Below are 13,994 nucleotides of genomic sequence, written 5' to 3'. Positions count from 1 at the left end.
TAACAGCAAAATCCATCTAAAGAGAGTTGAGAGAGCGAGGAAGCCCGATTACCCACATCAATCGGTTTCTTTTGCAGATCAAGCTTATGTGGGACTAAAGCTCAAAGATTCAATGGCTGGAGGTATTTCGATCCTTAAGTTATATAGTGTATATATTTGTTTATTCCGCATTTTATATATACATACATATATTTCAGTTTATACATATAAATGTCTAACAGTTGGTATCAGAGCGGATTATATATCTCTGCCTTGATTTATTTTGAGTTTTATATATATATACTTTTACGGGGTTCTTCATTTATAATATTAATTATATATATTTTATATATATACTTTCATATTATATAATCCCGATTATATATATACATTCATACTCAATTCTTTTTTATACATATGTATATATTCATATTCATATTCATCTTCATAGATATATATATTTATATTCATATACATCTTCATATATAAATATATATACATATATGATCGATTCTTAATTTATATATATTTTATATATATATATTCATATTCATATAATTCTCATCATATATATACATTTTAATTCAATCTACATATATACATATATATTCATATTTTAATTTTTGTTTATATATATTATATATATACGTAAGTATTGTTGTATATATATACGTATATATATATTTTTTTATATATGTTTTATTGCATAAAATTGTATGTAATATTCTCTTCCATACATTAATGATGATTTTATGCAGTATATATTGTATACGAGTATATATATATACATGAAAGTTTTATGCTTCGGTCCGTATTTTTTCCGTTTTCATTTTTGGTATTTATTTTGAATTCTATATGCATTACTATATTCATAAGATATTATATATCGATTTTGTGCATCAAAATAATTTTAATACCTTAAAATCTGAAAACTTTACTGAAAAAATTCATTCGGACCCGAAAACACTTTTTGAAATTAAAGTATACATTTTGCGTGTTTTCGATGCTTGAAATCAATATAGATCTATTATTTTTTTTTTCATTTAGATCATTTTGGAATTGATTTCATGATTTTTAGAAGTTTAAAGAAAATTTATTATGTCGTTTTTCAGGGCAGATTTTTCAACAAAAAAAAAAGGAAAATTAAGAAAAATTTAAGAAAATTCCGAAATTTTATTATTTTTATTTATTTTTGGAATTTTATTTTATTTCCTTATTTTTATTTATTTAGTCAATTAAATTACATTTGTTTAAACTTTCCATTCTTATTTAACATATATCTTCATATATTATATGTTATTTAGTAATAAATTATTATGGAAAGTTTTTAATTTGGTAAATTAATTACATGCTTTATTTTTACATGTAATTACAATAATTGTGATATTTTAAGAATGTGAATATTTAATTATTCTACAATTAAGTGTGCAATTATTATATTTATTTACCAATTAAGTAATTTATTGATTAAATTAATTGATAATCTGCCATTAAGTATATTTTTTAATTTTGCATTTAATTCATTTCATATAATTAATTGCACTAATTTGTATATTTACCTTATTTATACAAATTAATTATTAGTGCAAATATTTAAGATATTATATGGTCATAAATGCATAATTAATTATATATTATGGAATTAAGCATTTAATTTCTTATGATACAATAATTGTATTAATTTGTATTTATTTGGCAAATTTATGTTTAATGCAATTAATTTAGATTTGTATGATTTAAATGCTATACATAAATTCCTTTTATAGTGCTAGATATATTTAGAAATATTCAAACATTAAGATAGGTTGAATATTTTATATAGCACATTAAGTTTCATAAAACTTCATAAAATATTCATAAAACTTCCTAAAATGAATAAAATGTAAGTAATTTTGTGGTTTGACATAAGAAAACATGAATTTGGGACAAATGCTCATATCTAGAACGGTTTTTAATGATCTTCGGACGACCACACTAGGAACATTAATCTCAGTGATTGTCTACTATGTTAATAACGAAATTACTTTTAGGTAGAGCCCAATACCTAATGTCAAAGTGAAAATATAATTTTATATAATTAGGGAGTAGCCACAGCATCCTTATTTGTATAAAATTATATATTAATTAAAATTCACCTTAATGGACATAACTTGTAATTAATTATATAGGTATAATAATTTTACCCCACAGAGATTTTATTATATTTGTATAATTAATTAGGATAATATGTTAAATTAAGTTCTCTTAATTTACCCCACAGGGAGTTATGGGGATTTAATTTAATAGTGTTATCACAAATTTAATTAAAGATAGATAATAAACCTTCATTTTCCAAAACTAATTGTTTAATTAAATCTATCATAAAGTTCATCTAATTTTATTAAATTTAAAATTTAGCCCACAGGCAATTTTGGATTTAGTAAAATTTTAATCTTCAGTTTATACTTTGGTGTCTAGTGAACCACATAATTTTAAATAATTAGGGAGTAGCCACAGCATCCTTAATTATATAAAATTATATATATTAAGTGGATTAAGATCACATAATGGACATGAATTATGTGAACATAATAATCTTACCCTACATGGATTTTATTATATTCACATGATTAATATGTTAAATTAAATTCTCTTAATTTATCCCACAGGAAATTATGTAGATTTAATTTAATAATTTTATCATAAAGTATAAAATTTTGAAACATTTATAAATAATTAAGTGTTTCATACCTTTCATTGAGATAGAAATATTAAACTTTAAGTTTTTCATAAATTGGGTAAATCTATCATAATCTACATCTAAATCTAATCTTATTAAATTAAAAATTTAGCCCACAGGCAATTTTTGTTTAATAAGATTTCATATGTAAGCATGTTTATTCATTGGTAAAAACATGATTCATTTAAACCTCAAAACTATATATGTAATTTATTACATCACTATTCATAAATTTCTTCCATACGAGTAGAAATTTCCAAAATTTATTCTGATAACTTCATTTAAAATGTACAGTTTTTAATGTATAATTAAGAAAAATAAATCACACTTTATTATCACCAATAAATTTTAATTTATTGTGTATGAATTCATTCTAATATAGTTAATGTGATTATAACACATAGTGGATTATTTTAGATTATTATTCCACATTCATAATTTCTTGCAAGGTTTACAAATAAACCTGAGAAAGTCAGTAACTGTGAGCAAATCTTATCCACAGACAAGATAAGTTCTCACATTTAGAAGTTTAAGGAACAAGCAATATAGTAGTGACTTTGTTTTAAAATTAGCAAAGACCTTTATGTTCCAAGCTTCTTTTGAAACTTGATTTAGACACATTTAAAGGTCTTTACTTAAAATGATGTCACTCATAAAGATATGCAAGTTCAATCTGACAATAAGAAATGTGTTATCAATAAGAATTCTTCTACATTATAGCACCAAAGATTATGAAACATATATCCATAAATAGAATAAATGTTAGTAAATGGTGGGGATATTCATTTCACTTGATTTTACTAACTTTATTTAGAACTTGTGAGAAATTCATTAAGAATTTGTATTCCAACAAGTCAAAATCGGTGCATATTAGAATTCTATCATATTAGAAATCATACAAGTCAATTAATTTTGAAGACATGGACTCAAATTTCGCATCTCTTTTTTTAACGATTACTCACATAAATTATTTTCTACAAAAGTATAGATTTATATGTTTCAAAGACATTTAAATCTTAAGTAGAGAAATGGTGCATTTTGCATATTAAGATAGTGAGATCAAATATAAAATGGAGAATACTGCATTAAAATTCGTGAGTATGGATAAACTCCCAGTCTATTTGCAAATTTTCTTTAAAAGCATGGGTTCATTGCCCGATACATATGCTTGGTACACTCAAATTATAGTGTGTAACAGATTTAAGAAACTAAGCATTTTTTTTGGACATGGGGTGGAGCCTACATAGCAAACTCCAATCTTTCCTAAATCTTTGTCTATTGATACTCTTCAATGGGGGTGTACATATCGAATCGTGTTCTAACCAAAGTTGTTTCTCAAACATATTTTGAGTTGTGATAAGGTTGAAAACCGACTTGATGACATGTACATATTTTTATAAATACCCATATACAGTTAGAGTACAATTGTCAAAGAAAAGATCTGGGCCCTAAACCATAAATGAGCATATTTCATTTGAAAAGCTATAAGGTTCAAGGGTTACATATTTTATTATCCATCTCACAACACTAGAATTGTGGAATTAAGAATTGACTTGATCAGTGGGAGTGATCAATCTAGGAACCTAGTTTCCGAGAAAGATCATTTATATTTTCTCAAACTTCCACATCAAGTGTTAGATTAATTATGATTCACAACAACCCTTAAAATTACTGGTTATTGAGAATTCATAACTAATCATTAATAATATACAAGTCATTGGTAAAATTCTAATAAGTTATGTTATTTAGTAATTGCTTACAATTTCTAAAATAACATGCTATTGAACCATTTGCTCTTTTAAGAGTTTGTTGGTCCATCCTTAAGATGACTTATTAGAACAGTAAGATCAATGTATTCTAGTGATCACATTTTGTACAATAAGAGTTCAACTACAATATTAATTTGAGACACAAATTAAATTATAGAATGATAAAGAATTGAAGTTGTAGTACAATATGCCATGAATGAAGAAATGAATATCTTAAATAGCAATAAAGTTCATCTTTAGTAAAGTTGCCTAATGGGGTGGAGAACATTAATTAAGCATAAGTTTTTTCACCAATAATATTCATTAGGCAACATTGAGAAACATAAAGATATAAAAGAATATTCATTGCTAAGAAGTTCATTTTGAAATAAGAATCAATAACAAAGGAGATTTACATTCTCACTTGTTTTTATAAAAGATTCTATTATAGACCTTGGCATTTGTTGCTTGTTTTAATTCATTAATCAATTCCAAATAGTGAACTAGAGGAGAAGGTATATAGACTGCCATAAAGATTTTCCTCTAATAGTGGTGAACATATGCAAGCTTAAAGTGTCTACCTATAGATTAAAACAAACATCTCACAAATTGGTATTATATCATCTTTTCTTTAGGTTTGAAAAGAGAATTATGGAAATAATTATATACCAGAAAGTTAGTGGGAGTAATATTTGTTTTATACATCGACAGTATGTTACTTGCAAATGATGATAAAAGTTTTCTATATAAGTTGAAATCATTCATATCTTAAATTATTATTTTGAGATAAGGAATATAAATAATATATATAATTTTAATTAATTAGAGAGTAGCCACAGCATCTCTGATTAAATAAAATTATGTATTATTCATTAGATATAACTTTTATCTTTAAGTGTGATAAATTCAACTCGAACCAGCATCTGAAAAATGATCTGGAGTGAGAATAAATTAAGAACATTCATTTGCTTCTATTTTAGAAGCCTAATGTATGCCTAAGAGTTTGAATAAGACTTTGCATTACATTTGTTTCGGGATCGTTAAGTAGTATCAGAATAACTAAAGTTAAGACCACTTTATACAAAGTGATGAGGTATCTTTAAGATACTAAAAATTATATTCATACATATTTTAAGATGAATTGACCATCTGGAAATATAGTTAACCAATTAGATTCTAACATACTTCACTGGTTGTATTGATTCACGTAAATTAATATTTTATTACGTCCTTAAGATTACCAGTAAGTTACATTGTAGAGAGTCTTGATTGTTATTTCCACTATAGAAGTCAGATTCATTTATTGTTTTGAGGATACATCTCGTATGATGTATTATAGAGTTTCATAGTAGGCCTAGAGTTCAGAATTACAGTTTCATTAGGCCATTAAGAAAATTTTGCGATAAATTCAGCTACAATATTTATGGCTAATAACTCTAAGAGTACTGGTCGAAGCTAGCATATCGACATTAAGTATTTAGCCATAAAAAGGCGTGATAAGTGGTCATTAATCACGCAAACTGAATTGGGTGTTCGCATAGATCCTTGACTAAAGGCATGCCGCAACACAAATTCAAGGATCATAAAGTAAATATGGGATTCAGTTAACCCATATGCAGTTTTTTTTATTTGTACAACCAAAAATTATTCAATGAAACTCTAATTTCGATATTTTCTCATATTTATGTGCACCTTAATTTCATCTGAGAAAATTATCGTAAGAGGACCTGAATAAACATAAGGGTTAGGGTTTATTCGCTTAAGTACATTGCCACATAAAGTACATTGTTATATAATAAATATATCGTAATACATGGAAGATAATACTCGACTTATAATGAGGACATGTCGCTATGATTCGTATGTTTATTATATAATGAGGAACGTTTGGGTTTGAATGTTTTAGTTTAAATGCTGACCAAGTGGGAGAATATAAGAATATTTTTATTTTAAGAAATATATTTCTATTCAAGGAAATAAATTTCTATTTAAAGAAATAAAATAAATAATTGATTTTGTGATAAATGAATATTTTATATTCATTGAATCTGGACAAAATCATTTACGTAATATTCTATATATGGTCAGATTTAAATATTCATTACCTAATTTGATTTCCTGAATTAATTGTCAAAATATTCTGACAATTAATGTGGCACAGATACTGATGGAGTATCTCACCTATAAATATAGGGTCTCGGTCCCCGAGCTCCTCACTCATTCTGTTCATAACAGCAAAATCCATCTAAAGAGAGTTGAGAGAGCGAGGAAGCCCGATTACCCACATCAATCGGTTTCTTTTGCAGATCAAGCTTATGTGGGACTAAAGCTCAAAGATTCAATGGCTGGAGGTATTTCGATCCTTAAGTTATATAGTGTATATATTTGTTTATTCCGCATTTTATATATACATACATATATTTCAGTTTATACATATAAATGTCTAACAAAATATGTATGAATATGATTTTTAGTATCTTAAAGACACCTCATCAATTTGTATGAAGAATAAAGTGGTCTTAACTTTAGTTATTCTGATACTACTTAACGATCCTGAAACAAATGTAATGCAAAGTCTTATTCAGACTCTTAGGCATACATTAGGCTTCTAAAATAGAAGCAAATGAATGTTCTTAATTTATTCTCACTCCAGATCATTTTTCAGATGCTGGTTCGAGTTGAATTTATCACACTTAAAGATAAAAGTTATATCTGATGAATAATACATAATTTTATTTAATCAGAGATGCTGTGACTACTCTCTAATTAATTAAAATTATATATATTATTTATATTCCTTATCTCAAAATAATAATTTAAGATATGAATGATTTCAACTTATATAGAAAGCTTTTATCATCATTTGCAAGTAACATATTGTCGACGTATAAAATAAATATTACTCCCACTAACTTTCTGGTATATAATTATTTCCATAATTCTCTTTTCAAACCTAAAGGAAAAGATGATATAATACCAATTTGTGAGATGTTTGTTTTAATCTATAGGTAGACACTTTAAGCTTGCATATGTTCACCACTATTAGAGGAAAATCTTTATGGCAGTCTATATACCTTCTCCTCTAGTTCACTATTTGGAATTGATTAATGAATTAAAACAAGCAACAAATGCCAAGGTCTATAATAGAATCTTTTATAAAAACAATTGAGAATGTAAATCTCCTTTGTTATTGATTCTTAGTTCAAAATGAACTTCTTAGCAATGAATATTCTTTTATATCTTTATGTTTCTCAATGTTGCCTAATGAATATTATTGGTGAAAAAACCTATGCTTAATTAATGTTCTCCACCCCATTAGGCAACTTTATTCATTTCTTCATTCATGGCATATTGTACTACAACTTCAATTCTTTATTATTCTATAATTTAATTTGTGTCTCAAATTAATATTGTAGTTGAACTCTTATTGTACAAAATGTGATCACTAGAATACATTGATCTTACTGTTCTAATAAGTCATCTTAAGGATGAACCAACAAACTCTTAAAAGAGCAAATGGTTCAATATGCATGTTATTTTAGAAATTATAATCAATTACTAAATAACATAACTTATTAGAATTGTATCAATAACTTGTAGATTATTAGTTATGAATTCTCAATAACCATTAATCTTAAGGGTTGTTGTGAATCATAATTAATCTAACACTTGAGGTGGAAGTTTGAGAAAATATGAATGATCTTTCTCGGAAACTAGGTTCCTAGATTGATCACTCCCACTGATCAAGTCAATTCTTAATTCCACAATTCTAGTGTTGTGAGATGGATAATAAAATATGTAACCCTTGAACCTTATAGCTTTTCAAATGAAATATGCTCATTTATGGTTTAGGGCCCAGATCTTTTCTTTGACAATTGTACTCTAACTATATATGGGTATTTATAAAATGTGTACATGTCATCAAGTCGGTTTTCAACCTTATCACAACTCAAAATATGTTTGAGAAACAACTTTGGTTAGAACACGATTCGATATGTACACCCCATTGTTGAGTATCAATAGACAAAGATTTAGGAAAGATTGGAGTTTGCTATGTAGGCTCCACCCCATGTCCAAAAAATGCTTAGTTTCTTGAATCTGTTACACACTATAATTTGGGTGTACCAAGCATATGTATCGGGCAATGAACCCATGCTTTTAAAGAAACTTTGCAAATAGACTGGGAGTTTATCCATACTCACGAATTATAATGTAGTATTCTCCATTTTATTTTTGATCTCACTATCTTAATATGCAAAATGCACCATTTCTCTACTTAAGATTTAAATGTCTTTGAAACATATAAATCTATACTTTTGTAGAAAAATTATTTATGTGAGTAATCGTTAAAAAAGAGATGCAAAATTTGAGTCCATGTCTTCAAAATTAATTGACTTGTATGATTTCTAATATGATAGAATTCTAGTATGCACCGATTTTGACTTGTTGGAATACATATTTTTAATGAAATTCACACAAGTTCTAAATAAAGTTAGTAAAATCAAGTGTAATGAATATCCCCACCATTTACTAACATTTATTCTATTTATGGAGATATATATGTTCCATAAATTTTGGTGCTATAATGTAGAAGAATTCTTATTAATAACACATTTCTTATTGTCAGATTGAACTTGAATATCTTTATGAGTGACATCATTTGTAGTAAAGACCTCTAAATGTGTCTAAATCAAGTTTCAATAGAATCTTGGAACATAAAGGTCTTTGCCAATTTTAAAACAAAGCCACTACTATATTGCTTGTTCCTTAAAACTTCTAAATGTGAGAACTTATCTTGTCTGTGGATAAGATTTGCTCACAGTTACTGATTTTCTTAGGTTTATTTGTAAACCTTGCAAGAAATTATGAATGTGGAATAACAATCTAAAATAATCCACTATGTGTTAATAATCACATTAACTATATTAGAATGAATTCGTACACAATAAATTAAAATTTATTGGTGATAATAAAGTGTGATTTATTTTTCTTAATTATACAGTAAAAACTGTACATTTTAGATTAAGTTATCAGAATAAATTTTTGGAAATTTCTACTGGTATGGAAGAAATTTATGAATAGTGATGTAATAAAATTACATATATAGTTTTGAGGTTTAAATGAATCATGTTTTTACCAATGAATAAACATGCTTAAATATGAAATTTTATTAAACCAAAATTACCTGTGGGCTAAATTTTTAATTTAATAAGATTAGATTTAGATGTAGATTATGATAGATTTACACAATTTATGAAAAACTTAAAGTTTAATATTTCTATCTTAATGAAAGGTATGAAACACTTAATTATTTATAAATGTTTCAAAATTTTATACTTTATGATAAAATTATTAAATTAAATCTACATAATTTCCTGTGGGATAAATTAAGAGAATTTAATTTAACATATTAATCATGTGAATATAATAAAATCCCTGTAGGGTAAGATTATTATGTTCACATAATTCATGTCCATTATGTGATCTTAATCCACTTAATATATATAATTTTATATAATTAAGGATGCTGTGGCTACTCCCTAATTATTTAAAATTATGTGGTTCACTAGACACCAAAGTATAAACTGAAGATTAAAATTTTACTAAATCCAAAATTGCCTGTGGGCTAAATTTTAAATTTAATAAAATTAGATGAACTTTATGATAGATTTAATTAAAATTCACCTTAATGGACATAACTTGTAATTAATTATATAGGTATGAATTAATTGTCAAAATATTCTGACAATTAATGTGGCACATATACTGATGGAGTATCTCACCTATAAATATAGGGTCTGGGTCCCCGAGCTCCTCACTCATTTTGTTCATAACAGCAAATTCCATCTAAAGAGAGTTGAGAGAGCGAGGAAGCCCGATTACCCATGGTAGTCAATTTCCTTTGCAAATCAAAGCTTATGTGGGTTTGAAGCTCAAGATTCAATGGCTGGAGGTATTTCGATCCTTATTCATAGTGTATATATGTTTGATTAATTCCGCACTTAATACTTAAACATATACATTTCAGTTTATACATATAAATGTCTAACAAAGACCACAACAAAATTCTGTTGTGGAACGAAAACATCAACATATACTCAACATAGCCCGAGCACTAGGATTCCAATCCAACTTACCCTTGGTTTATTGGTCTTACCTAGTCGGCTACATACCTAATGAATAGAACACCCTCCAAATTATTCAAAGGTTTAACATCATACCAAATTCTTCATGGCACAACTCCTAAATATGATCACCTACGAAGTTTTGGGTGCCTAGCCTATGGCTCCACCCTTCCTTCCAAAAGACACAAATTCACACCTAGGAGTAGGGCCTCTATCTTCATTGGTTACCCTCATGGCATGAAAGCCTATACTTTACTGGATATTGAAACCAAACAAATTTATATTTCACGAGATGTTGCCTCCCATGAAACCATTTTTCCCTTGGTTTCATCAACATCCACATCTGAAATACACCAATTGTTTACTGATATTGTGCTTCCAGCATTTAAACCTATACAACAACAAGCACCTACAACTCAACCTACACAAGAGTCGTTGATTAAGACTCAAATTTGTATATTTTAAACATTTAATTGTGTACATAAAATTAGTTTAATTAAATATTTTCATATTTTAATTGAAAAAAAAAAAGTATTCATTTGAAAATATTTAATTAACTTTAATTATGTTCCTAGATTTGAGTTAAATGATTTACAGTTGGCATTCTTGAAGTTGAAAAGCCCAAGCAACAAAAGAAAAATGGTATTCCTAAAAGAAACTTCATATACATTTGGTCCAAAGTGAAAGCCCAATTCAATGGCCCAATCACATCTCCTTTATTCCATGGCATATAAAGGAATATAATGGTCTTGGTCAATCACGTGTAAACTGCCTAGAAGTGGGCCAAAGCAAGGTCAAAGCCCAACATATTTATGCAAATGATCAAGAGCCCACTCTTCAAACAACATCTCAATATCATATCATTTGAACGTGTGAGTGGACTTCAGCAAAGAAAGTCATGTTTGTTCCCACTCCCCCGACAATCATCTGATGCGCGTAGGTCACGTTCACCAATTGCTCCATTTTCTCCACCAGCTCGCCAAGTGTCTCCCATGTTATTTTCTACCACTATAGTCAGCTTTTTGTGCCATTTAGCCCACTAAATGGTACACGAAAATACCATTTTGGAGAGCCAACTTTCACTATAAATTGAACCCTTTTCCATTGTAAAAGAACATCAGATTTTAGTAGTGTTATTATACCAAAATTTTATCTTTTTCTTTCCTTCTTCTTTATTTTACTTTATTAATTTTGGTGTAAAGACAATGCCTTTTCTAGGCTAATTTCTTTGGCAAGACTCAAGTGTAAGTTCATGCAATTTTTATTCTTTTAATATATTGATTCTCTTTGTTCTTCATTTTCACATTTGTTATATTAAATTTCTCTTCTTCTTAATTGCACTTTAAATTTAATAGTACCTTTTATATAAGTTCAGTCATGCTTTTCTTATGTAAGTTAGACTATTAATTATTAGGGTATTTATTATATTATATGATTTTTACTGCATTCTGCCGGTGGTATTTTGTCGATTTAAATTATATGATATGATAGTATCTTTAGAAGTAGTATTAATTTAATTAGAGAACATATTTTTCTAGTGGGCTTAATTATACACATTTTCCAACTATAATTAATGGTGTAGAATTATAGTTGAGGTTAAAGAATCAATTTTATTAGAAAAATATAATTGCATGTACAAAGCTTGTGTCTTCCATAATCATTTTCTGATCACTTCTCATTTTAATTACTTGTTTAATTTTTGAAAATCATTTTCTCAATATTCTCACATCACATTCAAGGTTCTTATTTTATTCTCGTAAAATTACTAACTTTCCTTTTGAGTGTACTTTTCCTCCCTGTGGATACGACATATAGCCCGTTTACTACCGCGACCGCAGTGTAACTAATTGGGCGACATCAATTTTTGGCGCCGTTGCCGGGGAGGTTTCTACGCTACAAGAGGTTAGTATAGTAGTTTTATTTTTTTTTTTGTCTCTCTTTATTTGTTTATATAAAAAAAAAAAAAACTTTTTAGTTAGTATAATATAATTTAGTTTTTTTTTTAAGTTATATATAGATTCAAAAAAAAAATTATTATATATTATTATTATTATTATTCTTTACTCTTTTAGTAAAAAAAAAAGCAAGTCCTTTTTTGTTTAGTTTATTTGTTAGTTGTATTTATTATTTTGCTACTATATTAGGGTGTTAGTTTTTTTTTTTTTTACATTATTTTATTTTGTGTACTTTTTTTTAGGATTAGCCATTTTTTTTTTATTTATTTTAGGTTAGTTGTAGACTTTTATCCTTTAGGCTAAAAAAAAAAAAAGAAAAATTGTGCATAAAATATTTTCATAAACTTTTTAGTGTAAACCCAATTGTGTAATGGTAAAAGTGGTACAAACTGAGATCATTCTGTCTAAGAAAGATTGGCTTTAAAGGTTTGTGATAGAGTACCCTCTACACTTTCTAGCAACCCCGGGGAGTTCTAGTAAAAGTGTGGGACGAAGCGGTACCTTGGCAACCTTCCCAATCGGCCTGGGAATATCTTGTGTGAATACCCTTGCATTATTACATAGTTGTAATTTACATTATTTAACAAGTGAAAATACACACACACAAAAAAAAAAAGTGAATGTCACGAAATAGAGACAAATTAGGGAGATTTGTAAAACAACAAATTGAAATTTTAGAAAACTCTCCTAAATCGTCTTCTTCCACTCGTTCTCATTCACCACCATCACCCATACTTCCTGCACTTCCAATGATGGCTCAACAACAGGAAATCCAACCAAGAACGCTACAGGATTATCTACATCCTACGCGTACGGCCACACCTTCATGCATAATGTATCCCATGAATATGCCCAACTTCGATTTCAAACCTGGCATGATTCAACTTTTACCAACCTTTCATGGTATGGAAAATGAGAGTCCATATGTGCATATTCAGGCCTTCGAAGAGGTGGTGGCCACATTCAACAACCAAGCTGACATCATTAACTTGGTGAGATTGAAGTTCTTTCCTTTCTCACTCAAGGATAAAGCCAAAAGCTGGTTGTATTCCTTAAGGCCAAGGTCTATTGGGACATGGGATGAAATGACAAAAGTATTTTTCTCTAAATTTTTTCCACCCCATAAGACCAGCAGCCTTAAGAGGCAAATCTCTACCTTCACCCAAAAGGACCATGAAACGTTTCATCAGGTCTGGGAGAGGTTTAAAGATTTGATGGGCCAGTGCCCACATCATGGATACGAAAGTTGGCGTCTTGTCAGCTATTTCTATGACGGTCTCACAGCCGACAAAAGACAATTCGTACAAATGATGTGCAATGGCGACTTCCTACAGAAAGATCCCGAAGAAGCTTTGGAATATCTTGAAGAAATTTCCGAAAAATCATACACATGGAGTGCGCCAAGTCCTACAGACAAGCCACGAACAACCGGAGTCTACCAATTGAAGGAGGAGGACAGTGTGAAAGC

At 28.1% G+C, this 13,994-nt stretch overlaps 1 non-coding gene across 1 annotated transcript; it reads right to left on the bottom strand.

The window, feature by feature from the left end:
• Positions 1-13,659: 13,659 nt before the first annotated feature.
• On the bottom strand, positions 13,660-13,766 carry LOC133030683 (small nucleolar RNA R71). The gene has a single exon (XR_009684231.1). It is a non-coding gene; the product is annotated as a small nucleolar RNA R71 (small nucleolar RNA).
• Positions 13,767-13,994: the final 228 nt, after the last annotated feature.

The sequence above is a fragment of the Cannabis sativa genome, chromosome 8, assembly GCF_029168945.1.
Source record: "Cannabis sativa cultivar Pink pepper isolate KNU-18-1 chromosome 8, ASM2916894v1, whole genome shotgun sequence".
In the NCBI taxonomy this organism is placed as follows: Eukaryota; Viridiplantae; Streptophyta; class Magnoliopsida; order Rosales; family Cannabaceae; genus Cannabis; species Cannabis sativa.
The sequence above is the reverse complement of the archived record's forward strand: the minus strand, read 5'-3'. Positions and strand labels throughout refer to the sequence as shown.